Consider the following 13,797-nt stretch of genomic DNA (forward strand, 5'->3'; position numbering starts at 1 on the left):
CAAATCAAGACTCATATAAAGGAATTATCTTTCATGTAACTTTATAGGTAACAACCAGCACTTTGAATTGTGCCTGAAAACAGACTGGTAGTCAGTAGAGCTGTTCTAACAAAGGAGCCTGCAGATTTTCTCTTCTACCTTCCAACTGATTAAGATCACCTCTGTCTTGTCTCCATTAAGTGATTTACAAGCAAACAAATAGACATACAAAAAAACAAGAACCATGGATATAATAAAACCAAGAGGAAAAAGAAATACATTAAAAACACCCTGCCCAACTCTAAAAGGCCACAGACAAAGGCCCAAAGCCTGGTTATAAAGCTTTTGTCTAGTACCAGGGGTGGGCGGGGTGGGCAGGTCACCCCAGGTGCCATCATGGAGGAAGGTGACAAATTATCAAGAACAATTACTGCCCTACTAGGGTGGTTCATAAAAAACTTTTTTAAAAAAAATGCCTACTCCAAAGGTCTTCTCTTACTACACTAAGGATTATATAGCTATATATGAAATTTCATGTATATCAGGTAATATCTTGACCCTCCTCCGCGAAAATAGCTGTTTACTTGGCCGTTTTCCTATGTCGTGAAGGCTGAAATTTCACTTCAGGCCTACTTTCCGGGCTACTGGGGAAGCCTACCAAGGCCGCTGCCTGTCCTGCGCACCCCCTTTGGGCTCCAATTCCCCTCCAAAAAGCCTCTGCTGCCCCCGAAAGTGGAGTGAACTGGACAATGGTAGTGCTGCCTCTCGTTTTGCCCATGCGTGGCGCCAGGAGGAGCAACTCAGCGCTGCCCTGGGCACTCGGCATGCCGGCCTCCCTTTGCCCCCAGCCTCCCCTGCATGAAAGTAGGATGCGCCTCCCTCCACTATTCCCCATCAGTCTCCCCTGCATGAAACTAGGAACCCCCAAAAACAGTTGTGTAATTCAAAGAAGATGAGAAAAATCAGCAAAACAATTCTGTGGCTAACTGACCAATTTCTTTAAATAGGATCTATTAATGAAGTTCACACTTTTGACAACAAGTCTGATGCTTTTGCAGAAAAATATTCCTAGACACAAAACTTTTATTTTATTTTTTTTTAAGTGGACTTTGGTACTCTTTTGTCCTTCACCATGTCTTTCTCTCTGTCTGAGCTGGCTCCTTGCCTGTAATGTAACATGCGGGGAAACCAGTGTGGGGTTCCTCTCTGTGTAAAGTCTTCAAGCTGTTCCTGCAGGCGCCTGACAAATCTGACCCATTGTCAAAATTTATCTCCCCCCCCCCCACCTCCAGTCTCCATTGTTGTGTGTCCTAGTGGAGGGGAAAAACAGAAGACAGATGGCCATCGGTCAGGGATGGTCTAATTGAGATTCCTGCATTGCCCCAGGGGTTTGGCTAGATGACCCTCAGATGTCCCTTCCAACTATATAATTCTCTGGTGCAGGCTTCTGCAGAGTTTTAGGTAAAATCATTTTTTTCAGCCAAAAAACCCGCCCCAAACAAACAATGTTGGGGGAGTGACAATAAATTTTCTGCACCGTGTACCACCTGACCTTCCTACGCCTCTGCCTAGTACCTAAAGATATATAATGATGGTGCCAGGAGAGACTCCCTAAGGAGAGCAATCCACAAATGGGGAGCCACCACAGAAAAGGCCCATACTTGTGTTGCCACTCTCCAGTGGAGGGGCACATTAAAAAGAAACTTATGTCTGGGTCGCTTCATATTGGAAGAGGTGATGCTTGGAGAGTTGGCAGTTTCAGAATGAACGCTGTTTCAGAATGAACGTAATATATGCTGCTTTCCAAGATTCTGGCAATTTTCCAGTACTCAAAGAGCAAGCTAAATCCTTCCCCATCCCTTTGTACATGTGGACAAACAATCTGTCACAGAAAAATAACTGATGGCATGCAATGTACTCACCTGCCTTTGCAATACTCCCCCATGGTCTGCACAGTCAATGGACCTGCTTTGCAGAAGGTTGGACCAGATGACACCCAAGATTCCTTCCAGCTCTACAATTTCATAATCCCATGACCTTGGAATTATTAAATTTATATACCACCCTTCATCCGTAGATCTCAGGGCAGTTGACAACATAAAATTGCAAGATAAAAACACAATGCATACAATAAAAACAATAATGGATACACAACCTCCTTTCTCACCACCCTCACCCCCTCCAACAAACACATATAAAAGGCTATAGGATGTTAATCAGTCCAAGACCTGCTTGATGAATAATGTTTTCATTGCACACTAAAGGTGTATAATGAAAGCATCAGTCAAACCACCTTGGGAAGAGCATTCCACAAATGAGGAACCACTGCAGAGCTTTTGTGGAGGTGGCACAAGAAGGGCCTCAGATGACAATCACAGGATCCAGGTAGGTTCAGAAAGAGATAGGTGGTCCTTGAGGTATTGTGGTCCTAAGGCTATATAGGTTAGAATTAGCACTTTGAATTGGGCCCATGCAGCCATGTGTGTTCATTTTTTATCAATGCATAGAATGATTTATGTGAAACCCCAAGGAATTGAAACTTTGTTGAAACATACACACAGTCAAAATTTAGGACTGAAAATCTTTCTTGCTGACGTTATGCAATGGGCACACCGTGTGGTGTAAAGGTTAGAGTGTTGGACTAGGAACTAGCAGGGTTTGAATCCCTACTCAACCATTAAGCTCACTGGGGGACCTTGGAGAAGTCACCATCTTATAGCCTAACCTAACTCACAGGATTGTTGTGAGGATGAAATGGGGGGGAGGAAAACTATGTACACCGCGTTAAGGTCCTTGGAAGATAAAGGTGGTATATAAATGTATTGAAGAAATGAACAAACATATATAGTATTGGATAAATACATACTGTTAATAATTAAAAAATTGTAGTAATGACAACAATAAATGGGACAAGGAAGAATTTGAAGTAATCTAATAGAAAATGATATTCCCATCATGAAACATTGAGCTTTAGATTTGCTGGCCTTTAAGTGAGTAGTCTGTTTGTGTGAATTTAACTCTACTCCGGGACAAAAGGAGTGTACAACTTTCTGGCTAAGTGCCACTGGCCATTTGTTGCCCCTCAGAAAAGAAAATAATGTCTGTAGAGTTCAGGTAGAAAAATACACATAGTACTTTTGTTATTCATGGCACAACTTCAAGGAACATGAATACACAGGGGAGATTTTAATCACACCAATCATTGTCAAAATTATTGGCATCCATCCTCTTACACAATGGAGGGACAGATGTCTTCCGCAAGATCAACAATCAGAATCTGGAAAAGAACATATAAATACCTTGTATTCTTGAGCACTAAATATAGGCATAGGCAGGGCTCTGTCATTTTCTTTTATGATTATTTCCCCTATACATGTTAGAGTATGTTTCTCATCAACTGATTCTGTCACAATTTTAAGTGCCAAAAAGTATAGTGGGAATATTCCTGTCCTCATCCTTTCTCCTTGCCAACTGAATAATCCAGTTCCCAAATATTTTCTGGGCAAATCTTCACCTCTTTGGTAGGTATGAATAAAAGCACATGGACACATTCTGAACCATAACACCACCTCACTATAAGGAATTTCACATTTTTTGGACAAACTCATGGAGAATCATCAGTGTTACACTTCCTTTATTTGTACACCAATGAAAAACTTTGATATTTCTACTTGAACAGGAACATAAGAAGGTTTGAATTCATACAGAGGGGAAAGTGCGGAGATAAATAGAGTATGCTGTTTGGAAATATTCATTAAAGAAAACCATTATTGAATATAAAACCAGGAGATGGTTTACAGATACCATTAGAGACATCCACGTCAGTCTGTAGGTAAAAAGAAAATAGCTACATATACTGCTGTAGATGTAAACATGAGAATGTACATTTGGAGGTGAAACTTTCTCAACAGGAACATGCTTCTGGTGGTGTTGCTGCTTGTTCTTCTGTCTCATGCTGTATGCAAGAGGTATTCCATTAACTGCAGCATATATGATGATCCTCTCCCTATTCCACATGAATTTTACCAACCAGGTGACCTCATCATTGGGGAGATGGTTTCCCAAGTCTTCTTAAACTATGAGACCCTCAATTTCAAGGAACAACCTACACAGATCTGGGTCGATGAACCTGTGTAAGACAAATTCTGTTTTCTCTCCCTTTCAGTCTAAAGAATGTATTTTAAATCTCAATTCTTTATAAGTCCATTATTTTCTATCGTTCTAAAGTTTGCCACCATCTCGGAAACTTTTGGATAAAAGATGCTGAAGAGTACAAATGCATTTTGTTGTTGTGGTGGTGGTTTTATTAAACAGTTGTCACCTTTATTACAGTTCAGTGCCTAAGAACTACCAGCACATCCTGGCCTTAGCATTTGCTGTCAAAGAGATCAATGAGAATCCCAACATCTTGCCAAACGTCTCTCTGGGTATCCGCATCCTCAATAGTTACTTGACTGCAAGAATGACTTATAAGGCCACACTGAGCCTGCTTTCCACACAAAAGATGTTTGTTCCCAACTTCACTTGTGACAAGCAGAACCAATTGATAGCTATCATTGGCGGATGTTTCTCTGAGATCTCTGTCAATATGGCTTTCATTTCAGCCACCCACAAAACTCCACAGGTAAGCTGTGTGTATGAGGGTATGAAGCATGCACATATGGCATAGTATCTTGCTCTTATGAAAGCAGTTTTAACCATGCTCCTGGTGATATTTTGGTAAGCAGATTGTTTAAATTGAGTCTTGATTATGGAAACTGCAGGTGGACTCACAGTTACTTTGAAAGATTTACTCAATTACTGTTCGTCAGCTGCTAGGGCTGGGCATGCCCCTCAAGTCCTATTCTGGATAGTAATAGTTCAGTTATCTGAATCAGGCTGAACTCTCCCTGATATTATTCAATTCCAGCCCAATGCCTGGCTTGTGATCCAGAAATACAAAACTTCAAAAATTCCTTTTGCTTGTGTTTGAAAACCCAAATGACCATGTTTGCTGACATACATGAATGACAATTGGATAAATGCAATCCAGTACAATCCTATAATTCTAAAGGATAAGATTAATTCCAAAAATTCTTATACATTTTATTCCAGCTCCCTTACGGATCATTCTTGCCATTTAAAGGTTCCAAAATGCTATTCCCTTTTCTGTACCAAATGGTCCCAACTGAATCCTACCAGCAAATGGGAGTTGTGAGATTATTTCAGCATTTTGGATGGAAATGGGTTGGGGTTGGTGCTGTGAATGATGACAAAGGGGACAGGTTTTTACAGACAATGATGCCAATGCTTGCTCAAAATGGAATCTGTTATGCCTTCATAGTAAGAATGCCAAAATGGGATTATGTGGAGGAGATGATAGACTTGATTTTAAAGCAGTTTAAAAATTATGAAGTTATCTTTGAGAATAATGCCAATATATTTTTTGTATATGGAGAACCTCCATCCTTTCAGATTGTGAGGATATTTATTTTTCTAGCAACCTATATGGAATGGCCTCCCCTTGGTAAAGTGTGGATTATTACATCCCACTGGGATTTCACATCAGTGTCCATTCAGAAGACATGGGATATGCAAACCTTCCATGGTTCCATATCCTTCACTGCTCACTCAAATCAGCCACCAAGCTTTCAAAAATTTCTTAAGGAGATAACGCCTTTTGGGGTGAAAGGAGATGGATTTATCCAGGACTTCTGGGAACAGGCATTCAGCTGTTCAATAAAGAAGCAGGAGGAAGCCTATAAGGAAACATGCACTGGGGAAGAGAAGCTGGAGAGCATTCCTGGGATTTTATTTGAAATGAAGATGACTGGCCATAGTTACAGTGTCTACAATGCTGTCTATGCTGTGGCACATGCTTTGCACAACCTATACAGATTGAGATTGAAGCATAGAAGGTTGTTAGAAGATTGGAGATCGGTGTTGCAGAAGGTGCAACCATAGCAGGTTGTTACAACTCTCATTCATTCTCTCTCTCTCTCTCTCTCTCTTTATCTCTCTCTCTCACTATTCACTCAAAATATTTGGGTGTTGTCAGGGAACTGCCATTGGAGCCAGGGGGAGAGGGAGGGCTCCAGAGGAATTCCGGAGACCGTGCCAGGAGCAGAAGGCTTCCACGCAGGGAGGCTAGGAGGAGACTAAGCGTCAAAGAGCTTCTTTGCTGGAAGAATTTCAAGAAACACCCACTAACGGATACTGCCAGCGATTGAGACAGTCACAGGCGCGTGGCTGTCCAGACAGAAAGGGTTCATACAGGCAACCAGCCAAGAGTGGCGTTGATTTACACACAAGCAACCCCTAGAACTATTACAGGTGTTCTTTCTGTTTTATGCTGTTCTCATTTATGAATCCATATAGATAATTAATGATAGTTTTATTATAAAATAGTGAAGGTTGAAATTGAGACAAATGAAGACAACTAGAAGCATAGAATCCCAACAAATACTGTCCAAAAATAAAATGTAGTATGATAGGCCTTTGTAAAGCTCAATGAAATCATTTCAAAGACCTAGTTCTTCCTTTCTTTGGATTTTCTTTGAATACAGATCCATCACTTTCTAAAGCTCATCATATTCAATAACAGTGTTGGAGAAACAATACGTTTTGATGACACTGGAGAATTAGTAACAGGCTTTGATGTTACAAATTGGATGATGTTTCTGAATGCGTCAGTGGTTAGAGTAAAAGTTGGAACACTAGATCCTCAGGCTCCTCGAGGCAAAGAGTTAACCATCCATGATGACCAAATTGTCTGGCACAAAAGCTTTAATCAGGTGAGACATACTGAAAAACTATTGAGTATATACAGTAAGAGACAAAACGTTCATCATACCAGTTCATTCTTCTGACTCCGATTTAGGTACCAAAATATGCCGGGTACTCTAAAAATCCTCCCTTTCATTCTAAAGATGTATAGACAGACTAGTGACATCTCTTTGATCTTTACCTGCATTTTTCAGAGAATGTTCCAGTTTATTGGATTTTTTCAGATTTTTAATAAACAGGATAGCTTGAGACACACACCCCTGCAAACTGCTATTAGAATTGCTCCTGTATAACCAGGTTATTTCATGTGAAGCAGATTCAATTGTTTTTGTTACATCTTATTGGAAAAGATCACTAAAATCTCTTCATACTTCCTAAACTCATTCTCAATAATACAGGGCCTTTTTCACCTTGCTAGTTATGTCTATGTTCTGGGCATAAGAGCAGCAATATAGTTTAAAGGGTCGTCCTCAAGAGTATTATTCTAGTTAATCATGTCTAACTGGGTGTGGGGAGAGCAGCTCTGAAAAGGTTTAAGCTTTATAAATGTCATTTCATTTCATTTCATTGGTAAATCATGTCCATATAGGAAAAGAAATAGCTCAGACATGGAATCACATACCACCCTCACTTATGGTTTCCCCCTGAAGCTCAGTCCTATACCGATAGCATCAGTAAATGGACAGAACTATAAGATTGGATGAACTAAAGCTCCCTTCTTTCACTATTTCCAAAAAACAAACTCACATTATTTCTGAACATCCATCATGTTTCTGCACAGGTACTACCAGTTTCTGTGTGTAATGACAACTGCTATCCTGGCTACAACAGGAAAAAGAAGGAGGGAGCAAAATTTTGCTGCTATGATTGTGTGCCATGTCCAGAAGGGATGATCTCTGACAAGAAAGGTGGGAGACAGAATAATAGCAAAAACAATAACAATAACAATAACAATAAGGTTAGTATTTATATGCCACCCATCTGACTGGGTTGTCCCAGCCACTCTGGGTGGCTCCATTCAAAATATTAAAAATACAAAAAAATAAAATCAAACATGACAAACCTCACTATGCAGGGTAGCAGGAGTCTTCTAAAAGACAAAAATTTCCTTAACATCTGATGGGATGGCATTCCACATGGGAAGTGCCTCTACCAGGAAGGCCCCCTGCCTGGTTCCCTGTAACTTCACTTCGTACCAGAAAGCCCGTGAAACTGAACCTCAGTAGCCAGGATGGAGACGCTCCTTTGGGTATATAGCCCCGAGGCCATTTAGACGTTGAATTTTGCTTGGATATGTACTGGGATTCAATGTAGATTCTTTAGGTCTGGTGTTATATGCTTCCAGCAGCCAATCCCAGTCACCAGTCTAGCTGCTACATTCTGGATTAGTTGTAGTTTCTGAGTCACCTTCAAAGGTAGCCCCACACAGAGCATATTGCAGTAATTCAAGTGGGTGATAACTAGAGTATATACCACTCTGGCAAGGGCCCATTGCCCAGCCCTGGATGGCTGTGGTCTTGTGAATCATTGACCTTGGATAGCACAGTTCCACTTTAAGGTCATATGGGACACCCTTGTTAATACATGCATCCTTCTGGTCAGACCCAGAGGTAAGAATATTCTTCAGATAATGACTAAACCTACCTCCTTGGTAATGCCATGATCTGGCCCTCAGACAACTCCTCCTGCCTGTGATCACTGTGATCAGATGTCCCAATACAACTCCCCTACTGAAACCTGCCCCAGCCATTCTGTTCACCATGTCTTACTCCCGTAGCAGCCTTCCCATCCTCCCCTTAAAAACAAATTATAAAATTAACTAATTTTGAAAATACTAGTCAAAATAATAAATAAACATATATAGAAATATCCAGCCATTTTCATGACAAAAGATATCTAGTGTCTATTTCTTAGGAGACTGTAAACTGCATGGATATAATGGAGGTTTAAATCTTAAATAAATATTTTTCAAACAACACAGTACATTTTTTATCATTTTAAAAGAACTGCAAGAGAACAAAGGGATAATATTCTCATAAGGTTTTAAGATTTCTTAGACAGATGTTGTTCTGCATTTGGGAATATTAAAATCAATCTTCCTCTTCCTTAATTTTTATTTTTTAAGACATGGATTGCTGCATCAATTGTCCTGAAGACCAGTATGCCAATGAAAACCAAACTCAGTGCATTCCAAGGATTATAAGCTACCTTACTTACAACGAAGATTTGGGGATCATCTTATTTATTATGGCTATTTCTCTCTCTTTTGTCGCAGCTTCAGTTCTTGGAATTTTTATGAAGAACAAAGAGAGTCCAATAGTAAAAGCTAACAACCGGAACCTCACCTACATCCTTCTTGTTTCCCTCCTCCTTTGTTTCCTCTGTTCCCTGCTCTTCATCGGACAGCCTGGAAAGGCAACCTGCCCTCTCCGACAAACGGCCTTTGGCATCATCTTCTCTTTGGCCCTCTCTTCTGTATTGGCAAAGACTATCACTGTGGTTCTGGCCTTCATGGCAACCAAACCAGGTGCCAAAATGAGGAAATGGGTTGGCAAAAGAACAGCAAATTCTATTATCCTTCTCTCCACTTTTATTCAAGTTGGTGTTTGTACTCTTTGGTTAAGTACCGCTCCTCCATTTCCAGATACAGACCCATATTCATTCTATGGAGAAATCATACTAGTTTGTAATGAGAATTCAGCTACCATGTTTTACTGTGTTTTGGGCTATATGGGCTCTCTAGCCATTATCAGTTTCATTGTGGCTTTTCTAGCCAGGAAGTTACCTGACAGTTTCAATGAAGCCAAGTTCATCACTTTCAGCATGTTGCTGTTTTGTAGTGTGTGGTTATCCTTTGTTCCCACCTATCTGAGCACCAAAGGAAAATACATGGTGGCTGTGGAGATCTTCTCCATCTTATGCTCCACTGCTGGCTTACTGGGTTGCATATTTTTCCCTAAATGCTACATCATTGTGCTGAGGCCTGACCTAAATAGTAGAGAACATATAATGCAAAGGAAAATATGAAAGAGGTCTGTCTTTATCTTTTTATTTTTCTCTTAGATGCATTTTATTGGAAGTCCACCATTATTAGTTTATTTGAGTTCTGCTCCTCATCTGAACATTAGGGAGCAATGAATGAAACCATATATCCATTTCTTTATTGTAATACTATCATTGGAAATGCTGTTGCTAATGATCTCATGTGAATTCAAGCATGGGTGCCTGATTATTTCTATTTCTTCTTCTATTACTACTACTACTAATATCTTTTTTAATTTTCCAGCCACTCTGTGAAGCTTAGAGCATATATATATAAACATAGTGAAATATCAAACATTAAAACCTTCCCAATACAGGGCTGCCTTCAGATGTCTCCTAAGAGTTGTATAGTTCTTTATCTCCTTGGCATCTTAACACAGGGCGTTCCACAGGGAGGGCGCCACTGCCAAGAAGTCCCTCTATCTGATTCCTTGTAAGTTTGCTTCTCGCAGTGAAGGAACCAGCAGAAGACCCTCAGAGGAGGACCTCAGTGTCAAGGCTGAACAATGGGGGTGGAGATATAAGAATGCTACTACTATTACATTACCCACCATTCACCCTAAGGTCCCAGGTTTGGTTACAACTATTAAAACACAATGATAATATTAATACACAATTGTATGCAATATGAAAAACAGTTTAACAACAGAATTATAAAGATAAGGTGGGTCCTAAAAATAGACACCTGAAGTATCAAATGCCAGCGTGAACGAGTGCATCTCCAGCATTCACTGAAAGCTGTATAATGACGGTGCTAGAAACCCCTCTGAGGAAAGTGAGTTCCACAACTTAGGGGCTGCTACAGAGAATGGCCTCACCAATTTCAGCTCATGTTGTATCTGTCTAGCAGGCTCTCTGCAGTAGTAGAGATTTACCCTTAAAAAAGATTTTAAAAATACATAATGCCCTCACCCAGGCTGCCAGCCACCAAACATACGAGGCTGGAGGAAATAACAGGAGTAGAAACCAGAGGCTTTTCTCCTGGGCATAGTTGGCCAATCGGTGTTAAAGAAGGATAGAACTTTCTTTATGTATGCTACAGCAGCAGCAAGAATTCTCATTGCAAAGCATTGGAAGACACAAGACCTACCCACTCTGGAAGAATGGCAAATGCAACTAATATCCTATATGGAAATGGCGGAAATGACTGGCAGAATCCGAGACCAGGGAGAAGAGTTGGTGGAAGAAGATTGGAGTAAATTTAAAACTTATTTACAGAAACACTGTAAAATTTTTGAATGCTGATGACGTTGAAATGAATTGAAGGGGTTCTAGCAATAAGGTAAAATGTAAGATGGGATTGATAAATAGAGAAACTAAATTGGATATGAATTTGCTGAACCAACTATAAAAAAGGGATACAAAAAAGGGAGGCGTGAGGAAGTCAGGAAAGCAAGTTAACTAAAGATGAGAAATCAAAAAAGAGGGAGTTTTACTTTTTCTATATGTGTTTTTCTTTTATTCTTTTTTCTTTTTTGTGCTTAATGTTTTTATTTTTGTATTTTGACTTTGTATTTCTTTGTTTTTGTATTTTTCCTGAATTTTTCTTATTGATAAAACTTAATAAAATATTAATAAAAAAATTTAAAAAATGGAGGAAATAACAAGAGTGAATAATATACCGATCTCAGTACCAGAGAGGATATGTAGTGAGGTGTTCTCAAAGTAAAGGAAGGATTGAACTCTGATTAATAAGAATACACACAGAGGCTAAAACCAGCAAGACTCTGGGAGGGGTGCGTATAATAATCTCTCTCCTTCTACCCCTTAGCCCAGGTCGTTTTATTCACAAAAGAACTTTTTACAGAGTGTTCGTAAGAACCAATCAGATTTCTTTTGAGCATTTCAACAAACCCCACGTGGGGACAAAATTAAACTACAAACACTAGTTAGGCATACATATTTTGGGGTAAATGAATGAAAACTACAAAGGAATGCATTCAGCAACCCCGGAGGTCATAAACAATCAATACACATGATAAGAAGGATGGCCAGGAGGACAGCAATCATTATCACCTTTATGTGAAACCTGTTTCCTGGCCCTAAGATTAACATATCAGAAAAGCTACAGCAAAGAAACTGCCCACTGTCTTTGATGACGCAGGACGCCTGCCTGTCGAAGTGGGTACGTGACTTGTGAAGAAAGAGAAATGGAACAGGGATGCAGAGGTGTGGATTGATCAAGAATCATATCAAAATAGTTTAAACCCAGTCAACGGAATGCTTTCATTGCTGACACGGATGGCTTACTCTATATTTGTTATAATTCCTCATAGCAATCCCACCTGATCACTACAGTGTAGGGAATGGGTCCTGGGTAATTTAGGACTTTAAACGCTGATGTGAGCACCTTGAATTGGGTGAAGAAACAAACCGGCAACCAGTTCAGCTGTTTTAAAACAGAGGTCATATGAGATCTGAAGGAATTCCCAGCCAGCAATCTTGCTGCTGCAATTTGGACCAAATGAAGTTTCTACAGCATCAAAATGCATTAGGAGGTCAAAGAAAACAAGCAGGATGGAACTATCTGTATCTCTCTCCTAATAAATGTTATCAACCAGGGTGACCAAGGCAGTTTCTGTGCCATGACCAGGCCTCAAGTGAAACTGGAATGGATCCAAGGAAACATATCTACTAAAAATCTTCTCAATTGACTTGAACCAGGCACAACCCACCTTAAACAGGTTTCATGCCTTCATTTTTCTGTATTGTGTACTCACCTATACCAAAGGTGGATATAGGGTTGCATCTATCAGCTCTTTGTAATATAGGAAAGCTCTACTGTTGCTAGTAAAAAGGAAGACACTGCCAGGACAGTTCTTCTGATGTCTCTCCCCACCCACATATTTTGTTTGCTTGTTTTTTGTTTGGTTCTTTTCATGAACCTGACAGAAACATCATTATACTTTACATATCCTTCACTCCAAGAACAGTTGTAGAAGAAGGAATGCAGGCCAACCAAGCCTATTCTATCTTTGAAGAGTTTTTGCTACAACCAAGTATCCTGCCTTAGCTTCAAATGTGAGCCTTTTCCTTTGGAATTGGGGACTGAATAGAGATTTTGACCTATTCTGTATTCAAAAGTAGCATGTAAGAAGTACAGCTCCTGCTCAGAGTTAGGGCTATAATGTTTGAGTGATGATGAGTGAACCATGAGATGGTGGACAGGATTATAAACTGAAGGCTCAGAATGAGGAAATGGGTGAAGAAAAGAGAGTCAATTGGTCTTTTCTACTCCTTTATTGAAAAAGGAATGTGGTAGGTTCAGCACAATAATTAACCTCCACTCCTGTAGAAATGAAAAATCACGGGAGACGAGAGAGGCAGGTGTAGCTAGGCGTCTCTCTGGGCGGACCCTGAGAGCCTCTTTTATTGAATATTACAAGCATTGCCAAAACTGTGCCTGTGGCTGATTGGTTGATACATACACACAGAAACTTGTGATTGGTTAACATAAGTACTAAGGCGGGAATTACATGTGAGAGGTGGGATTTACATTTGATCATTTATCATTGATGGAGAGAAGGCTGAGAATCGGAGCTAGAACTAGACAGGCATGAAGCCTCCTAATTGAATTGTAACTAGGGATTAATTGGCACAAACAATATAACAATCGGGTTCTATAGTTATGGTCAGCTAGGCATGGAGAGCAAGTACAGTTTGTTTTCCATGAGCTTAGGATGTCTGTTACTAATGATTGATCATCTCATGTAACAATGTAATCAGGTTTTGTGATCAGCTAGGCGTGAAGAGCAGGTTCGTACAGTGTGTGCAAAAGCAGGGAAAAACCTACAAGCAAGACTTCTCAGAAAGCAAGAGAAAAAGAGGAGCAAGGCTTCCCCAAAATGGAGCAGTTTTGTGCAGAAAGAGACTTCCCTTTACACTCCAAAACACTGACACCTACTTCCTATATTTAGGTGAATCATAGAATTATAGAATTGTAGAGCTGGGAGGCTCATATAGTCTAACCCCCTGCAATGCAGGAATCTCAGCTAAATCATACTTCAACTA

The 13,797-nt window shown here is 40.0% G+C and overlaps 1 pseudogene across 1 annotated transcript; it reads left to right on the forward strand.

The window, feature by feature from the left end:
* The first annotated feature begins 4,441 nt into the window (after positions 1 to 4,441).
* Positions 4,442 to 9,771, forward strand: LOC310692509 (vomeronasal type-2 receptor 26-like; annotated as a pseudogene). The gene is made up of 5 exons: positions 4,442 to 4,603; positions 5,074 to 5,925; positions 6,525 to 6,752; positions 7,526 to 7,652; positions 8,870 to 9,771. The product of its transcript is annotated as a vomeronasal type-2 receptor 26-like (transcript).
* Positions 9,772 to 13,797: the final 4,026 nt, after the last annotated feature.

The sequence above is a fragment of the Podarcis liolepis genome (assembly GCF_965112155.1).
Source record: "Podarcis liolepis genome assembly, chromosome: 13".
NCBI lineage: Eukaryota > Metazoa > Chordata > Lepidosauria > Squamata > Lacertidae > Podarcis > Podarcis liolepis.